Source organism: Hetaerina americana, unplaced genomic scaffold (genome assembly GCF_022747635.1).
Source record: "Hetaerina americana unplaced genomic scaffold, ioHetAmer1.1.p SCAF_101, whole genome shotgun sequence".
Taxonomy (NCBI): Eukaryota; Metazoa; Arthropoda; class Insecta; order Odonata; family Calopterygidae; genus Hetaerina; species Hetaerina americana.
Genome location: NW_027286082.1, coordinates 1,135,101 through 1,156,439, shown reverse-complemented (window position 1 = coordinate 1,156,439; position 21,339 = coordinate 1,135,101).

Genomic DNA, 21,339 nt, shown 5'->3' with positions numbered 1-21,339 from the left:
GAATTGTTCTACTAACGGAAAAACCTTTATTCCGTCTGACTCGGCCTTTACGGGATGGTTTCATGTTTATCTATGATTGAAAAGTTGCATCAGGTTGGCATGGTGGCCGGAGTATTGGATTTTCTTCCCAATGGATCGAGTTAGAACCGAGGACGTCGTTTAACTAAGTGACCAATTGGTGTCCTACGCTTGGAGGGGGCTGACACCAACGCCGGGTTCCCCAGTCTCCCTATACATGTATAACATACAAACCCACCGATCTGTAATGACTCAAATGAACTCAGCTCAGCTCGCCTTCCCTGCTACGCGTCACCCTAACTATTCCAGCTTTATATCCCTGATATATTTTGAACCTCATGGGCTTTGGCTGGAGTTATACGTATTTCAGTATTGGGAGGAAAATACGAAACTGTAATACCTTTTTACTCGATGTACAGGGTCGCCAAAAGTGGTAGGACTGATTTTTTTACAAGAATTTAATTGACGATATACTTACATCGATTTAATAATCTTCAAAGTATGCTCCTTGAGCTGCTACACACTTAGTATAACGTTGCTCCCATTCCTCGTACGCCCGCTGGAAATTTTATTTGGGGATGCCGTTGATGACCCTCGTCGAAGCCTCTTGAACGGCCTTTATCGAGTCAAAACGTCGTCCCTTGAGCTGTCTTTTCATCAGGGGGAAGAAGAAGTCCGGTGGTGCCAGATCGGGAGAATAGGGCGGGTGCGGAAACGTGGCAACGCCGTATTTGGCCAGGAGCTGTCTGACGACGAGCGCGCCATGGCAGAATTTTCGGCACCATCTTGGCGCACACCTTGCGCATGGCCAAATCCTGTGAAATAATGCGTTGGACGTTGGATGCAGACAGACCCAACTGGTCTGCAATTTCTTCACTGGTTAAGCGTCGGTCTGTGTTCGGCGGTGTCCTCACTCTGTCCACATTCGTGCCGGTTCTTGCCGTCGACGGCCGTCAGGGGCGATGGTCGTCTTCAACGAGCTCCCTACCCTCTTTAAACAACTTGTGCCACTCAAATACTGTGGAACGGCTGAAAGCAGTGTCCCCATAAGCCTGCTTGATCATATCGAGGGTCTCAGTTGCCGTCTTCCCGAGTTTCGCACAAAACTTCACGGAAAAACGTTGCTCTAAATTCAGATTCATTACGTTTTTCGACGCGGACAAAAAACTTGCTTCACTAAAAACGGTGTCCTCACTCAACGACAGCCCGCAGGCGACAGAGGTTGGTGTCGGTCTGTTGCTAAGAGCCCCCTCCACCTTACTCTGCCAGGCAGACCCCCCTCCACCGCTCTGTTCGCGCCAGAGAAAATCAGTCCTACCACCTTTGCGTGGGACCCTGTATAACGCCACAAAATTTCATGAAGCTCTTTTCCACGTGAACTAAGTTCCTGAAACACATCAAGTAGTGACTGCATTGAAATTTTATTGGAAAAGTCCGAGAAAGGTGCATGGACACTCCTTTGCTTTTTTCATTCAAGTCGTCCATCAGTCCGGGAAAGTAATGTCTAGACACGTCCGGGAAGACCGCACTCACACACCTTTTTCTTCCACCAACTTGTTGCCTAAATGTTTGTTTCACGAAATTTAACTTCTTCGAGGAGGACGCGTATTCGCAATGCATAATATTTTCCAAAGATCCAACGTCATCGTGATACCAACGAACGTATATTACATGATTAGCTACTGTTCTCTTGAACGGAAGGCGTCCCATTATTAATTGGAGGTCGTAAAATTGGGGAAACATGCAAAGGCAAAGATAAGGGAAGCGTAACATGAGCAACTTAAGGGTTTAGAGAAGTACTAGCCATTCAGCAATTGCTCGCCCTAAAGCAAGGCATCTTAGGGCGCTTGTGCATGCACAGGCCTACGAGAGCACAGTTGAGGAGCTCAGACTCGAGAGCTCAGATCGACATATGGAATCTCTTGTCCTCGCACGATTTTCGATGACAACAATAGGAAATATAGATTATGACAATTTCAAATTATCGTCAGGAAATTAACAATACCAAGCAACAATTGTACAAATGGCTGTTGACCAAAGACCCCCTGCCACTAGTGCTCGGAGCCTGCCGCACGGTTGGTAGCCTTGAAGGTAAGATGGATATGCAAGCCCCCAGTGCGTTGGCATGAGTCTTTTGCTTTGTCAAAGAAGTACATGATCGTATACCTACATGTTTCGCTGTAAAAAACGTATTTTTCTGTTTTTAATGCAAAAATAACAATCAAGTCGTGTTTACTGATATATCACGAAGTAAAAGCAAGTCATAAATAGTTGTCGCCATAGTGATATCAAGTTATTCCGTTGAGGAGAGCAGTTGGGATCAAGAGAGTTCATGTATTTAGCAGTGCATTCAAATAATTTGACTTAGAAAGTATGAAAAAGTGCATTGCTTACTTCATCAACCGAATCTTTAAGAAAAAAATTGAACATTGATGATAATGACTCTTAACTAAATGTGAAATGAAAACTTTAGCTAATCAAGAGAAGAGGGATCTTATCTATGTATGGCGCAAAAATCTAGTCTTTGGGGAAATATGACGAATAATTGGTAGCTTGAGGCGTGTATCTATGAAATCGAGTCATTTTATAATGAAAAACTCTAACTATATGATTTCAGGGAATTTTATCAACACACGACCCGGCTTTCGACCTTCAACGTTATCATCAGGTACTGAGCCCTACGGGCATTCTCTCGGACAAGACCGATTCCTGTAGGATGCCCCTGCTTTGACCGTTTAAATTCATGTGGTCCTCCCTCTCAATCGATCACTCAAACAATATTCTCCATTTAATCAATAGTTTACATTCACTACTTACTATGCTCAAAGTTAACTTGCACTGAAGTTTCCAAACTCTCCGTTCCAGGAACATATTTTTTGTCGAAGATCGTGGGATTTCGCACCGAATCTTAAATATAGTTTCACGTGTACATACAGGGTTCGTCCGGAAAATAAGTGTACTGACTCCTGGGCTGGGCGCGCCGCTCCAGGCGCGTCCAGCACCGCTCTGACGGGCTGCGATTGGAGGGGGGTATGTTGGCAAGCGACGCTGAAAAAGGCAGTCGGCTCTGAGCTGTGGTGTAGTGAGGAGCTCTGTTAACGCGAACCTCCACGCTTCGACCCACGTCACGGAACGCGATGCCGAAGTTTTTGGAGCAGCGTTATTCCATCAAATTTGCGGTAAAGCTTGGGAAATCGTCTACCGAAACTGTCGGTATGATTAACCAGGCTTACGGGGAGTCAGCCATGTCCAGAAACATGATCTTTCGGTGGCACAAGATGTTCGTGGAGGGCAGAGAAGAGGTCGACGACGAGTCTTCGAGAGGTTCCCGATGATGCCTTCGCGGGAGCGTTCCAGGAATGGGAACGCCGCTGGAACAAGTGTATCGACTCACAAGGGTCCTATTTTGAGGAATATTAGCTTAAGATATGTAAAAGTGTAATAAATTTTTTTTCCTGAGCTCAGTACACTTATTTTCCGGACGAACCCTGTACATACCAAACCTTTATTAGGCCCCACCTTGAGCATGCTGCAAGTGTAAGTGATCCTCATGAAGCATGCATGCTTAATATTGAAACTACATAGAGCCAAACGTAGAGAGGCTAGGTTTGTAAAAAGTCGTTATCAACAAGGTTGCAGTGCCCCACGACACTAATGGAAGAATTAGGATGGGAGGAGGCACTAGTGGCTTGAATACCGGTTACATGTACTTCGTGCATTCGAGGCAGGTTTCTTATCTGAGAAGGTTTAGGACATGCCCCGACCCCGACTTACTTATGGTAGATCAGATCACTAACGTAAAATCAGAGAGATTTATCGTAGAAAGGAAAGGTTTAGAATGTGTTTTCCACGAACCATTAGAGATCAAAATACGAGCAATCGCGTAGGATATTATTAGAATTGGTAGTATGTATATATTTGCTGATAACTTGCACGCTATTCTTTTTAATTAATAAACCCATCTTTTTAACAGTTCTTAAGCACAATTTGAAATAATACATCCTGTAACTGAATATTGTTGCATAGAATTACTTTCTTTCGTGTGATTTAAAGTCTTCAAGTGCATGATCAAACCGATGTTTGTATAAATGTGAAATGATTTGTTTTTGTGTGTAGTTTTATTCTATTTGACAGGTGGCGACCGAACACTCCCGCCATATGCCTTCGCGGCGGCCTGCATGGTTTTATGTAGCTGTAGATGTAGAGATATATGCGTCGTGATATGTAGAAGCCATATTAACCTTCTCTCTTCTCTTACTATGCTTGGTAAATCATTGATTTATCTTCTTTAATTTAAACTTAAATATCAATCAGTAAATTTATGGATACCCCAGTTTCCTTGGAAATAGCATTAGTTGCCGGAACATTATAAATAAAATATTTTAAAGCAGCGTTAGGATGCGAATTGAACTACAAAACCTCACCTATCAGGACGACCTTCCGTTTGAAGGTTGATCATTTGACCTTTTACGACAGTTTGAAATAATTGATCTCATAGTCCAAATACCCGGAAAACTCACAGCATATATTTTAAGTCCTCGGCTGATATCACATATTACTGATCCCGGGAAAAAGTTACTCGAAATATCAACTCGCAAGAGAACAACTGGTGGAAGAGTAATCCATGCAGGATAGATAATGAGTTCCTAAGAATGAAACGTTTGGAATTAGCGTGCGCGTAGCAATCTGGCAACGCTTCCGTTGCGTAACATATTACGCTGAAAACTACTGAATTCAGATAAAACGATTGAATATTCATATCCTCAGCCGCATAGCTTTTATAATCGCTCCGAGCGAGCGCCCAACGACGTGTTGCGACACGACCGAGTGACGCAGGACAGGGGGAGGAGGAGGAGGCCAGGGCATCCGACGACGCAACGGCGGATTCAAACGAAATGAAGGAAGCACCCACCCACCCACCCATTCCACACACATCCGAGAGGCCACCCTCCTCGAACATTTTAAACTCGTTTTAAAAACCATAAGGTTTCCATCGTGATTCAGAGTCCACCTTCTTAATTTTTTACTGCTTTATACATTTAAAGCCACTTGAGATGCGAAGAGAACAAGCCAGACCAGGACTTTTAGAAAGGTTCAGAACAAACGAGTTTAACAATGGCACCAAAGGAATTATAATGGCAACATATTATACTATATTTAAATCAGACCACAAAGATAAAATTAGGGAGAAAGATTCCAGTATACAGATAGATACAAATACTTTTCTTTCCCCGGACAATCAGAAATCATAATAGTAAGAAACCAAAGTCACTATAGAAATATTGAAGACATTCAATTTGCTAGTCAGGACAAGATTAAACGTTGGGTGGACATGAGGTGTAATTTGTAGGTCCATGTGTATGCTATTTGATATTATAAGCGTATGCATGCGTGTATGTCATGGAAGGTTTTAGCCTTCCATGGAAGGTTTGTTTATGGACATAGACGATTTTGCGTGGGTGTAAACTGGCATGAATTAGTGGGTTTTTGCATGCGGTTTTATTCTGTTTTACGGTTGGTGACCTAACACCCCCTGCCACAGGCCATTGCGGCGGCTTGCGGGGTATTATGTAGATGTAGGTACAGGTTATGGCAGAGCGACTGGAAAAAATGTGGAGAGGCCCAAGGAGAGTACTTTGAAGAATTTTAAGTGTTTGCGCAAATCTGTTCAATAAATTACTTTGAAAAATTAATTGCATTACTTTTGGAACGCACCCCGTACATTAATGCAAGGATAACCCTATCGCCGCTCAAACTTGGGGTCGTCATCCTTGAAAGCGTTTTTCGCCTCTGCTCCATACACGCTGTTACTGCGACTTTGAAGAAAACCAAATTAAGCATTCTTATTTCATAGTTATTAATAGGCAGTGAATCCAATCTACGATCTCTCATTACCAACTCATTCACCATCCTTTCTCTCTTTCATTTTAACCAGGAACACTTAACATTCCACACGCCAGCGACCTTTAGTCGAGAGTGATTCTTATTAATATGGTATGACCAAGTTCCGGTACGTAAAGTTTGGAGTGCATTTATATGCTCTGCTACGTTTTCTTCCTTGTAAGATATTATTGCTTTTCCTTCTTCATATCTGATTTAAACGTCGAAAAACTTATATCACATCTGTTGGCCAACGTACAGGGTCGCACCCAAAAGTGGTAGGACTGATTTTTTTAAAAGAATTTTATTGACGATATACTTACATCGACTTAATAATCTTCAAAGTATGCTCCTTGAGCTGCTACACACTTTCTTTGGGGATGCCGTTGATGACCCTCATCGGACGGCCTTTATCGAGTCAAAACGTCGTCCCTTGAGCTGTCTTTTCATCAGGGGGAAGAAGAAGAAGTCCGGTGGTGCCAGATCGGGAGAATAGGGCGGGTGCGGCAACGTGGCAACGCCGTATTTGGCCAGGAGCTGGCAGAATTTTCGGCACCATCTTGGCGCACACCTTGCGCATGACCAAATCCTGTGAAATAATGCGTTGGACGTTGGATGCAGACAGACCCAACTGGTCTGCAATTTCTTCACTGGTTAAGCGTCGGTCTGTGTTCAGCAGTGTCCTCACTCTCTCCACATTCGTGTCGGTTCTTGCCGTCGACGGCCGTCCGGAGCGATGGTCGTCTTCAACGAGCTCCCTACCCTCTTTAAACAACTTGTGCCACTCAAATACTGTGGAACGGCTTAAGGCAGTGTCCCCATAAGCCTGCTTTATCATATCGAGGGTCTCAGTTGCCGTCTTCCCGAGTTTCGCACAAAACTTCACGGAATAACGTTGCTCTAAATTCAGATTGATTTTGTTTTTCGACGCGGACAAAAAACTTGCTCCACTAAAAACGGTGACCTCACTCAACGACAGCCCGCAGGCGACTGAGATTGGTATCGGTCTGTTGTTAAGAGGCCCCTCCACCTTACTCTGCCAGGCAGACCCCCCTCCACCGCTCCGTTCGCGCCAGAGAAAATCAGTCCTACCACTTTTGGGAGCGACCCTGTATGTCCCAAAATTCATGAGAAAGGGATTATAAGACGAATCTAGGTTAGAGAGATTAGCTCCAACACTTTGAAACACCAAAATATGCATCAGTGAATTGCATCATCTAAATCTACATCTACACGTTCACACAATACCCCGCAAGCCGCTGCTGGGGCGTGTGGCGGTGGTTGCTAGGTCACCAACCGAAAAAGAGAATACAACCACAAGCAAAACCAACTAATACATGCCAGCCTAAATGTAATGTATGTAAACCAACATATTCGAGCAAACCTACACCCGCAGAGGAGAATATAGTCATGCCATGATAGTCATTTTAACAAAAACGCATGAAAAAAAAAAAAATATATATATATATATATATATATATATATATATATAAATTCAACTAACATACACATACACCTACAAATGTAGTAAACATCCATCTAATATACGTGGCAAATTAGAATTGAAAAGTGAGAGGGGGAAATTCTACTATCGCATGGAAAGGCCACTCATGGACTCCGCCCCCGAAGGCACATGTCAAGAGAATGTGACACACCGCTGCAGGATGGCAACGGAGGCGCCCCCCACAGACACGACGGATAGAAAACGAAACTAAAAAAAAAACAAAAAAAGCAGGGTAAACAATACTGAAATCAGGGAAGTATCCAGGACCCCTCTCTCCACCCTTCATTCTTTCCTGTCCATCCCTAATGGCGAAAATGACCTCGGCTGTCGGTCGCCTCCCCTAAATACTACTGCTACTACCACAAGACTTTACAAGTCCTTGTAAAATGCTCACACGTAGTCCACTGACGATTAAAAATATCGTGGAGCCTTCACCTGCTTGCGTTAGACAGTATTCAACAGAAAACACACACCATGTACACAGGGAACCAACATAATGCACGTGGAATAGATAAAATGCTATTATAAAAGTTAGGATTCAAACGTAGAAAACTTGGGCATTCTAATAAAAGGGTTAAGGATCTTTGTCATTTCACATTAGTTAAGTCCTCACTTTGAGCAAGCTGCAAGTGTGCGGGATATTCATGAAGTAGGCTTAGTTTTGGAACTAGATCGAGTTAAACGAAGAGCAGCTAGGTTTGTGAAAAGTTGTCATGAACAAGTTAGCAGTGTCATGACGCTATTGGAAGATTTAGGATGGAAGCCACCAATTGACCGTAAGCTTAAATGCAGGTTACGAAATTTTAATTTAATGAGTAAATTCGATACAGGTTACTTATCTGAAGATGTTAAGAAGATATCACAGGCTCCCTCTTACTATGGTAGATGAGATAACCAACGTACATCAGGGAGATTTATTGTAAAACGAATAGTTTTAAAATACCGTTATTTCCTCGAACCAATAGAGATCAAAATAGATATGACAGCAATCGCGAAAGGAGATAGATAGAATTGGTAGAGTACACATTTGTTGATATCTTGAATGCTTCTTCCTCCAAGTTATATTTTCATTAAAACGTCCCATCTGTTTAACAGTTCTACAGCATGTTTTGAATATAAGTAACCTCTTATTGAATATTGCTGCATCTAAGTACTTTCTTTCGTGTGATTAAATTTATCGGGTGGATGATCAAACTAATATTTGCGCAGAGGTAACATACAAAGCTTTTGCATTTGGTTTTATTGTTTTACGGCTGGTGACCTTACACCCCCCGCCACACGCCCACGTAGCGACTTTTTGGGAAACTATGTATTAGCATGTGTGAATGTATGTTACGCTATGCAGATCTTAAAATGTTAACATAACCGTTGGAGATTGAGGACTGCTTTCAGATGAATTTTAAATCGACTTATAAGTCGATTTATAAGTAAAATTAAAACTCTTGATTACGGGCTCGTGTAAGTTAGTTCCTGACGCCGGGAATAATATTTCCCCTGAAATGCTGGGTGGAGAAATGCATCTCTTTGCTCGCTTGCAAGAATGTAGATGGTAATTTGGCATCTGCTAAAACATCAATTTCTTTTTAAACCAACGGTGGATTTGGCATGATTTCGATTGTGCATGGTGATCTAACACTCCCCGCCATACACCCTTGCGGGATATGATGTAGATGTAGAATAGTTTGAATATGTCTTTCCTCCTATGAACGGTGGATACGTCTTTCCTCAACTGAATCGCCAACATTCCAGTGAGATAATCACTTACAGGGGAGTGTGTGTATTGGTATGTATAACAGACCTTGGAAAGGATTTCATTCCGCTGTGAACAATCGAAGGACGTGTTTGGGGCGTGCGCTGTTGATGGGCGTGGAATAATTCATTGAAAATAATCGAATTGATATTGTGTCAATATTTTCGTGGTTGGGTTCGGAGAGTGAGTGCTTACGTGTGGTACCCCTGTATTGGTGCCGCACCTCCAGGAAATCAAAACGCAGCTGTGATCGTGTGTCATTTGTCTTTGCCATGACGATGCATCAAATCAAAATTCATCCGCGTCTTTGACGGAAAAAAGCGAATAATAAAATGTCTCTGGAGGAATGACGGTGGGACGGCCGCCCTGGACGCAACTGGAGGGGTCAGGCAAAGGACGACACAAACCCCATTGGGGTCAAGATGTCAGCTGCTAGGGAAGCTTTTCTGGCAATAAGAATGCCAAATCACTGATTACATGTCTGCGTAGAGATTTCATAGAATAAAAAATTAGCGACAAGTAAATAAACAATTGAATAGTAAATAGCGTAACTCAGAGAAATAATAACACTATATTATAACCAAGTAAAGAAAACCAACCTGAAATTCTCTCGTTCGTGTACCATGTCTCCGAACAATTGCATGACCATAAGGCGTAGATGGACCTGAAGACTAATCAAAATCATTCAATATTGAAACAAGTGTCGACATAGCAACTCTAAGATTCACGAGCGGTTTGATGCGTAACTTGACCGTTTCAGTCGTGCTTGAAGTTTCTTAAGCATAACGGTACTTGGAGTAAATTGATCGAGATTTTTCTTCGCGTTACAAAAATATCCCGCCATCACGTGAATTTATATCATTCACCGAGATGCCCTCGTTGCATGTTTCTGGTATATTTTCTCTTTGAATTTTGACGTGACCATGGAGATCAAGATGATAAAAGAAATAAGAACGTTTAGTAAACCATATCAATGATATTATTAACGCACGTAAGAAAACACTCACCAAAAATTGATATTAAGATCAAGTTCAATTATTTTCACCTAGTTTGAATAAATTACATCTACACAGTGCGTAAGGGTGTGTGGCGAGGGGTGTTAGGTCACCAACCGTAAATAAGATTAAAACCGCATGAAAAAATCAACAAATTCATGCAAATCAATTAGACACTGGCTGCATATAGATGAGAAAACTTTACTTCATGGCGAGATAAAAGAGATGATATTAGGATATGGCTCTAGAATGATAACATTCAGCTTTCATGTTTACCATGGGCTAAAATATTTCAAATGAATTTGCTAAGTATTTTCTGTTACGTCCGTTTGAATAATACGTAGCCTGCCCAATAAATACGCGAACTGGAGCAATCTGGAGGCCATGACGCGGACTATAGCCCCGCCCAATAGCGGTGCTAGTTGTTTGAGACCCAATGAGCCGTCTGTGCTTGGCGGATCGTCGAGCTGTGCGTACGGTGCCAGTTATGTTAGTTTGTGTTGCCCTTGTTTTCACTGTTTGTCGGAAATGGAAATTCACACGAAATCACGGAGAAACGAATCAACACAAAGTTTTTTGGTGAAGTGCGGTTTAAAATATCAAGAACTCACTGCAATGTTTGACGGCTGTTTAAGGTGATGATGATGCTCTGAAGAAGACATCCGTTTTCAAGTGGATTAACCGTTTATAAAGATGGCCGACAAGACGCCACGGATGATGCAATGCCTGGGCGACCTTCGAACACCCGTGTTGACGACAACATTGATCGTTTGCGGTTCCTTGCCCTTACCGATCGTCGAGAAACTGTCCGAAAGATAGCTGATGAACTGAATTTAGGAAAATAAACAGTGCACACTATTTTAACGGAATATTTGGGTTTTAAAAAAATGTGCGCCAAAATCGTGCCCAAGCTGCTGACGCCAGATCAAAAGTTTAAAATAGGTGAATGCAAAAATCCAATCACCTTAATCCTTGATCATCCTCCTTATTCCCCAAATCTCGCGGCATGTGACTTTTTCCTATTCCCAAAATGCAAAAATGTGATGAGGGGACGCAAGATGTGGACGCAATAAAGCAAGAAACGAGAAGAAAACTAAAAATCCTAACTGCCGATGACTTCCAAGGGTGCTTTAAACAGTGGAATGGAATAAGAAGTGCATTGCCTGCGAATGGAGAGTACTTTGAAGGTGGACAAAATCGATATAGACTAAATTTAGCAAAATAAAGTTTTTATGGCCTCAGTACGCGTACTTATTGGACATACCTCGTATGTTTACTCTGCAATAGCTGTCGATATGTACATAAAAAGGAAACTAAAAATCATAAAGTTTCCACGAAATCTTTCTAGTCAGCTTTTTGAAGTGACAGGGAAAAGCGAATGGGGATTTTCGCAATGGATGATGATGCCACTATCATTAATCTTACACGCAGTAGAGAGCGTTCAATTTCGAAGCCAGCGCGATCAGTGTTAATTACTTTTCAGTGGTAAACCTTTTCATTTTTCCGACGGCCCAAGTCTGCTGGGAGAGGAAATTCAAGGCGCTTACATATCGCGGCTGCCCCTGAGGTAATTAAAACGCGGTAACAACTGGAAATCGTGAGGGCGCATTAAAGCTAATGTTCAAAGCGAGAGGGGGTAAGGGGTTGTACTTAATCTCCAACCTTTCGTGGCTCAAGGGCTTCTTATTCCCACAGGGCGAACATATTTATCGCTGGCGTCCATTAGCCGTCTTGGCGTTGTTTACATTAATACCATGATCGGTAATCGCAAACCCGTTAGACGGAGCTCTCAATGGCATGACCTCCTTAGAGCGCACAGCAGAGGGCGCTGGGGATCATCTTTGCAACACACAGAGTAAGATCGCTGGTGAAAATAATACATTATACCATTAAGTTAGCAAAAATGAATAGATTGAATTTAAAGATGTGTATCACTTCCCCTGCCTTTATCTTGCCTCCCTCCACTGATTCAAAATGTTTACATTATTTCAAGTGTTGACTATAGTAAATTAAATAAATTCGTTAATAATAAATTAGTTCTTTCTAGGAGGTCACCTACACGTTCTCTTAGAACATTTGAAAAGCGAGGAAGAGAGTCGATGCAGCTCTTACTGTTTAGCCAATAGGGTATTGTCTGCATTCGCGGGCCTTTTAATTCGCCAGCTTGAAGATTTAGCGAATTTGTTAAATTATTAATAAAATGATTACGTATACACTACAGTGAAAAAACATTCAAACATTATGTTCAAACTAAACTTTAATTATTTAAATTAAGAGTATGAAAGAAAATATTATCCTATTCCGCACAACTTAAATTTATTACCGGTTTCTGTACATCATCATTACCTTACATTGGCACATTACCTGGTCAGATTAAGATACTCTGAATCGAAATAAGTGACAAATAAATTCATTTGGGTGTATTTTCTTTCCTACGCACCATGAAGGAGTTCTACAAAGGAACGCCATCTACAATATCACAATTATTCATATCATGTTATGCCCCAAAAGCTATATTTTTTCTGTTTGACTAAGGGATACTTTCAGCCTAAACCAAATATTCAGGACCACAAAGAGTCTATTCGTTAGACATAATACCTGTGTTCAATGCGGCAATTGAACCTACACCCCTTGAGATAGTAGATGGGAGAACTATCTACCACACTACCAGAGATAGATCTATTCATTCATATATTAAGACCCGATTTCAAAATGTTACACCCGAAAGAAATTTGTCAGGATTGAAAACTGAAAAGTCGAGACAAACACAAAACGATGATTTTGGGTTTTCATATGTAGTACAAAAAAGTATTCAATCCTAATATCATGTGTGTCTTCTATCACTGAATCCAGTTTTGCAATTCATCATCAATGATCCCGAATTGATTTTGAATTCAAGATTTGGTCCGTGGCAAAAATATGAAGATGCCCTAAACGACCGATAGAGATTTTTTAATGGACGAACCAGTCGTAAATAAAACTTCGCAAGAGTTATTCTAACGGCGTTAGATGCGAGGACAATGCGTGACTGGAACATGAAACAAAGTTTAGAATAACAGTAGAATGGTTTTCACGTCTGGATTATACCCATGCGTTTCTACTTTACCATAAAACTCTATACATATCTTTAAAATTCAGGGAAAAATAACGTCTATTTTTACATTATAGAGGTGATGGTCTTCCAACCAGTAACACGCCACAGTAATTAACCTGAAAATTATCTCTGAACCTGATCGGTTTGATAAAAAAATGCTGAGGTAACCTTCCACCAAACCTTACCGCCTGTATCATTCACACATTTATTCCATAATAAGGAGAGTCATTTTAATGTAATTATTCATGTAATTACTTAGTATGATCTTAATTTAACATCAAGAGTGAAAAATGTCGACAACAAATATTCAAATTTAACCAAATCGAACACCAGATCTTCCGAATGGCGGTACGATGTATTCGGCTAAAATACCCCACCAAAACACAAGCAATAATCACCACCTACCAGTGAAGGAACATGAAAAATAGGTACGTTCAATTGTCTATGCGACACAGATAAACTAATCGTCCTCTACATAGCAGCACCAAAGTTGCTATGGCTAACTCATACATATGTAATGGTCAGTGAATGTGCCATTTTGGTGGTCATTAAAAATAATTTTATGCCACTTATGTAAAAGAGAAAATGTGTGTCCAAAATAACTTGATGTGATATGCAGGTCTGCTTGCTTGCCTTCCGGTAAAGTTCGTCTCAATGACAGAGTGCTCACTTCCAAAGATTGATTACATTGTAATTAGGTTTATAATATGTTCCGGCAGCTGAACTTGAATGGCAATCGCAAACTTAATTCAAATAAGATAGTGCAAGACATTTAAAATAAGACAGGTACAAGTTGGAGTTGCGTCGAAGGAACATTATCGGAGTATTCATACGAGTAGCAAGCGGCTGGACAACCTCCTAAACATTTCATCGTGATCTTGCTCTGCTGATAACAGTTTTCACGGAAATAAATGTAATATTCATGGGAGGTCAATGTTTTTCAAACTCTGGTTGTGTGACGGACACTTCTGAAGAGATACGCATTAATCCATTTAAAACAATATATATATATATATATACTCGTCGTAGCTCCAAAAATAATGTGAAACCATTCCAAAATTATAAGCAAACGGACGATTTTGGTGCTTGGTGTAAAACAAAAAAACGTCAGCAGGTGCATATACTTTGAAGAATTAATTCCGAGTCCAAGGCATCAATCACCATGCCAATTACAACGCCGAGTAGAATGGAACCGTGTGCAGACATAGTCGATGCAATAATTTCAGAGTTCAATCATTCGCCTCGACCGGAATTCGAACCCAGATCCCTCGATCTCCCGCCGAGTGCTTTAACCAGTTAAGCTACCGAGGCGTCCTCTAGCACGACGAGATTTTAGGGGCTTCAAAGAAAGAAGGTTTCGTGACGAAATACCGTACATACAATGTCACACGGTATCCGTAATCGTGCACGATTTGTCACATTCCACGGCGGGACATCGAAGGGTCCAGTTTCGACTCCCAGTCAAAGCAAATGATTTTACACTCTGAAATTGTTGCTTTGCACATATTGCGGATGACTCCGTTAAAAGTGACTGTGACGGCATATCCCGCAGTTTCTTGGAAAAGACATAGTTTAGTTAACTTGCATCCGAACGGGAAATCCGACTGAAATTCAAGAGGACAATGGAGGAATTGTGTCACGCGCTATGTCCCCATTAACCCTTTGGGAATCCCTCCATTGGTGACCATTCCGTACATTCAATTTTTAACATTTACTTTTATTTTTTTAAATTTATATATACCCTGCAAGCCACCGCCAGGGTGTCTGTCGGGGGGTGAATACACACCAGAATAATTTCACCATTTTGTTTTTACGATACACGGTTTCGACGACTTGTCACCATCAGTTTAAGTAAACCTTTATCTATCTACATGGTACCCTGCAATGCACCATTAAGGTGTGTGGCAGGGATTGATTACGCACAAAGCATGCAACAACAAAAATTAAGTATTTAAAATACGTCTGTCTCTCTGCAAGGAAAGGAAGCGAGTTACTTTCGGTAATCCATCCTTATGTCGTGTAAATGAATGAACTTAAAGGTAATATTGCTATTTCAAGCATGAAAGATTACATGATCTGAATTTAAAATTTATAATTTATTTTACTTTTCCCCAGAGAATAGTGAAAAGATATTATTAGGCCACCGAAGATTAATGAAAATGTTTAAACTGAAAATTAAATAATTTTCCTTCAGTTACATATAAAAATATTGGCCCAAGTAATGCAGTTTATAAATAAATATTAACTCTTGAAGGCAAGACAAATTATATTTTCTTCAAAATAGATCGTCGACACTATATCGCGGGTTATAGATTTAAAAAAGCTTAATTAATGGAGTAACAGCTTATAAGTCGGCAAGATATCGTTTTCCAAAATTTACACCGAACCTTTTTTAAATATAACAAAAACTGGTTTTAAAATAGTTTTATGATTTCATCCAGGACAGATACTCATTCTTTCCCCGAACAATCAGGAATCATAATAGTAAGAAACCGAAGTCACTTCAGAAATATTAAAACATTGAATTTACAAGTCGGAACAAAATTAAACATTGCAAATATATCAGATATATTTCTAGGGAGATGTGTATGTTAGTCGGTAGTTTGAGTGTTTGTATGTGTGAGGGTTGTCAAGAGTTTTTGTATGAATTTATGCCATGTTTTGTTTGTGGATTGCATAAATTTGTGGCTTTTGCATGCGGTTTTCTTTTTTTCTTAATTACGGGTGGTGCCCTAACACCCCCCGCCACACGCCCTTGCGGCGGCTTGCGGGATAATAAGTAGGTGTAGATGTAAATGCTTAAAAATAAATAAAGTTTTCTTCAGAATACTTCATAACAAGAATTCTAATTTACGTCAAAATACTAATCAAGGCCTACGACATTCAAAATACCTGCTTTACATTGTAACAGGAAACAAATGTTGGACATTAATGCAAGGCATCATCAAATAGATTAATGCGACAACATCAATGATAAAAAAAATGAACTTTTTAATCTTAAATGCCCACATTTACGCTAATATTGTATTATTTACGAATATAGTTATCAAATCCCACGATATTCTTTGAAGGGCCACCCGCGCCCCGTATGAAAGAGGTTGCGTTTAGGATATCTCTGCGAACAAGGGGGCGAGGAGAAGAGAAAGTTTTGGAAGACGTGACGTCTCCGGTGTAAATAAGAATTGAGACCGGCGGAAACTCAGTTGTCCTCTGACGTCAACATTGCCACCTTAAGCTTCCTGAGCTTCGTGTGGCAAAGGGTGTCGAAAGTTTCCAATTGATGAGTTGAATAGTTGATGAGACGAATAGTTTCTAATGGTGCCTCTTTCATTGCGAGGGGACAAATTGCAACGCTGATTCGGAATCCCTTTTGAAATTTGCCTACTTCCTATTAAGTGGTCACACTCACGAAGGTATAGGATGTCTCGTAAAGTCAGTCGCATAATCGCATCTGGAATAAAAAACTTGGAAGGAGGGCAACCAACCAAAACTTAAGATTGACTTAGTTTTTCATCAATTTTAATATCTTTTTGGTATTTTCCTGAAAAAATTAAAGGGTCCTGCGAAACTATAGCCTAAACTTAAGGTACGTACAGACTTATTAAGGCATTATGGAGCATTCATTTTGGTTAGTACCTAAATGTAGGGCCCCTAATGAAAAGGCAGCATGAGTTGGTACACCTTGCGCGGTAGCACTGCCATCCACGAGGGTGCTCTGAAAATTTTCCGACTTCAGAAAATTTCAGAAATCGTATGTAGCTACGAATAACAAATAAACAGATGATGTCCGAAAGTCAATATTTTGATATTTGGGATAGTTAGTAGAAATATTTGCGTGTAGTTGCAAGAGCGCGCAATGGTTTTTGCGCAATTCTCAGCTCACTTTACAATTCATTCGGCATTCTTTTAATTAAGTTTTCCATTTCTTTCTTTTAATTAAGTTTTCCATTTCTTTCTTTTAATTAAGTTTTCCATTTCTTTCTTTTAATTTAGCTACTTGGGCGATTTTTGGTACTATTTCAGGGCCATAGTTAACAATAGATTACCGTTTTGTACATTTTGATTTAATTATTAGGTCAGATAGTATTTCATTTCAATAATTTCAATTTTTTTATCTTATTTACATGGTATTTAACTCCAGGGCAATTTGTCGGACATTAATACTTGCCAGTAATTTTTTTTAAGATATGAATTGTGTCGTGTGTAGTTCATTTATATTTTTGTGTAATTTTCTTACTGATTGTTTCAAATATTCAATTTCAGCTTATAATCAATTATACTTATATTTATCCTAAATTCGTCTTTTTCGGTGCTTTTTCATTTCTGTTGGTTTTATTACTTGGTGGGCTTATGTAGTGAAACGGTGTATCCTTTGGCGAAGGTTTGACAAACGACCTGTGATTACCAAGTTGGATTATTGCAGACAGCTATATATGTTTACTAAGGGAATTAATAAATTCTTACACTACCCAAACACAACATTTAGGCCGAAGTTTATTTTCCGTTATGATTGAACACCAAAATAAGATGTAACAAGCACACAAACGAGGCTTGGATAAAAACACGATGACAAAGACGATGTTCTTAATCATGAAATGAAGCACCGAACTAAGAAAAATGCTCTAACATCTATATATATATATATATATATATATATATATATATATATATATATATATATATATATATATATATATATATATATATATATATATATATATATATATATACCTAATATCTGTCTGTATCCAATAACGTGGTAAAACAAAGTTACCACAAGAGTTAAACTACATTCTGGCGGAAGACGCCAAATTCTTCTTGCCTATGGAAAGCTCCGCCTTTTCCCACCTCGTGTTATTAAAGCCTTCGTTTTTTCAATGAGTCAATACGCACTTTCTTTAATAAAAAGCCAATGTTTTTGTCATCAACATACATAATACCCTCTCGCCATGGGAATTATTCTTCTGCTAGTTGTCTCGCCTCTAGCACTTGGTGTTATGGGGTTGCAATATGACGTATTTAGGATACACTTCATGGGTCCTTAATCCAGGGGCCGAAATGGACGGCTAAATTTGCGCCCTCTCGCTGCCTAACGAGTTTGGACACCCTTCAAGATGACGTCCTCCCTCAATCGTGCGATTTGGGCGCCTAAATGACGAGTCTGGACGCAGATTAAACAGAACAGAACTGCATGGTTGTCAGGAGGCGTGACTTCAAATCTCAAGATACTTGAAGTGCTGAAAAGAGATTACATTATCAGCTATTGTTGATGTAATTAAAAAATCTCTCTTAAGTGTAATCCAGCATGGGAGTTGAACATGTAAAGAAAACCGGAAAACATGTAGAATAAAACCTTGATCGGCAGCAATATTGCTCTTACTTGGGCCCGGACGGATGTCAAGCGCGGCTTCAGAGTAGGTCGCATTTGTTTTTTATGTGTTGGGGGGCCGGGGTTCGATTCCCGGGCAAACCTATCTGAGCACCTGCAGCTCCACCAAAGCTTTGTGATTTTTCGGGTACCAGGTCTTCCTGGGAAACCATAACCGGCACAGGGAAAGGAACTGGCCCCCCTTTTCACCCTGATGTGTGAATTTCACACGCCGTATAGGGCTTAGTACTTGGTGAACTCTGCCATCACCTACTAAACCGACCTTCGGGTTGATTACTGTGTTTATGGCATACAAATTTACTACCCATGTGTTTACCTGCTCTATTTGTAATATCATTAAAACGAATAAAGTGCTCTCCCGGATAACTCGATATGCTAAGACAATCTCTGTCAGCGGACCAAAAGTCGCGCAGCGTCGCTTCAGCTGCCGTCGGGTGGTTGGGGGTGGGGGGGGGTCTTGCGCTCATTGTCAGTGCGACATCGACGTAGTTGGTTGAGGGTGTATGGAAGGAGGAGGATGGGAGAGAAGGGGGAGGATTTGTCGTGGGGGAAGGCGTCGTTTTGAGAACGAGGGATCGTCTGCGCATGCGCCGATCGGAGACACATGTACGTGTGTGAGGGAGGTGAGCGAGTGGAGGGTGGAGGGGATGGATGAGGTGGAGGCGACGACGTTAGACGGACGTCAATCGAATCGGGAGGGAGGGAGGGGTGCGAGGAGGGTGCGGGAGGAGCGACAGAAATAAAAAAAAGAGAGAGGGGAAAACCAATCGACGGCGCCTCGGGATTGCATCGGACATTTCCCCAGCAGCACACGCACCCCCACTACACTCCCGCACCCCCGCTCCCGCTCCCCCACTCCCGCACTCCACCGAGAGGAGGAGAGTCTTCGGGTCGTTAACTCGATTGCGGCAATCTCAGAGCGCGCCTCGCTATCGCCCCGCGTGCGTGCTTACATTACGGAGAAAGAAAAAGAGAGAGAGAGAAAGGAGAAAGAGAGAGAGAGAGAGGCTGCTTTCGGTGAATGCGCTCCCTCATTCGACAGGTAAATCGTTTTTCTCGTAAAGGAATCGAAATCTTTTCGCCGTCCCTTCTTAGGTCCTCAATTCAGGCGAAAGAGCGCGGTTCTTTTATTTCAAAACAACCCGGCCTCTCGTGGTTGCAAAGGTACAAGCGCGGTTGCGGTCCAAGTGCGGTTTGGCATACGTACATATTTGGTCAATTATGAGAGTACTGCGCATGATTTTATTGTGACGCGACTATCCATGGCAGCGAGGTAAATTTGGTCGTGAAATGTAGAGCGGTGTCTGTCCTTTCAACGCAGCTGGTCCCCAGTTTGCTCTGAGCAGTCTGAGTGGAAAGACGTGCCTACTCGTGAAGTAAGTTTTCCGACTTTGTAACACGGCGCACGACACGGTCAAGCTCCACCATGGCAATGCCCCTAGTCACACGTCCTTCATCGTTACCAACTTCATGGCCCTGAGCTCAGGTGGTCCCCTGGCCCTTTACAGTCCCGAATTGGCTCATTGCGACTTTTTTATGTTTCCCCGACTAAGAGAGAGAGCTGAAAGGAAGGTATTGGGAGACCATGGAAAACATCCAACGGCATGTTGCAGCAACGTTCCTAATGGAGACACTCCCGTTGAGGGGTTTCAGGGTACTTTCTTAGACGTGGCAGACACGTCTCCACGCAAGTGTATTATTGATGCTGGGAGAAAGAGTATGTTGAAGAATTTTAAGCATTTGTACAAGCACGATCAATAAATCTATTTTCCCAAAAAATGCGCATTACTTTTACATTAGACTCTGTACGTTGTCAAGAAAAGCGGACAGGAAAAGCTGGAAGGATAGTTGCTAGTTACATCGTGAGACACCTCGATACCCGGGAGTTACTGATGAAAAATCAGAACGGCAGATCCTGCGAGACACAACTTGCGCTTTTTATTTGTGATATCCTTAGTTCGGGAGAAGGCAATGTTCCAAGGGACGCGGTTTTACCATATTCTAAAAAGGCTTTCGAGAAAGGACATCATAGTAAACTACTCACAAAGTTAGAAGCATATGGCATAAAGTTAGCCTGGGTTGAATTAATGACAATGTGAATGGTCGGTTACAAAGAGTAGTCATAGATGGAATTAGCTCAAATGCAGTAGAAGTTACTTCAGGTATTCCCCAGGGAAGCGTCATCGGACCTCTTTTATTCCTACTTTACGTTAACGACACTGACTCCGGAGTCAATAGTAAGATACGTTTATTTGCCGACGATGCAATAGTTTACCGTGATATCCGTAATCCTGAGGGCAGAGCAGCTTTATCAGATGACCTAAGCACTATGCAGCGCTGGTGCGACACTTATAAAATAGAGTGAAACTTAAAGAAGTCCTTAAAGATGTATTTTTGGAAAAATAAAAATTCCTTCCCGAACTTCTACTGCATCAGGAACACTGAATTGGAATGTGTAGACCCAGTTAAATCCCTATGCGTTACCCTCACCCACGATCTCTCCTGGGTGAAACATATGAGGGGATTATGTGGGCAAACTAGTAAAACATTAGGACTTATTAGAAGAGTACTAGGTAAATAAGGTGAAGAGGAATAAGAGGAATGTTATCTTTCATTGGTTAGGCCTCATTTAAAATATGCTGCAAGTATATGGGATCCTCACGAAGTTGGATTAATTGCCGAATTGGATTGCGCTTTTGGGTATAGGAG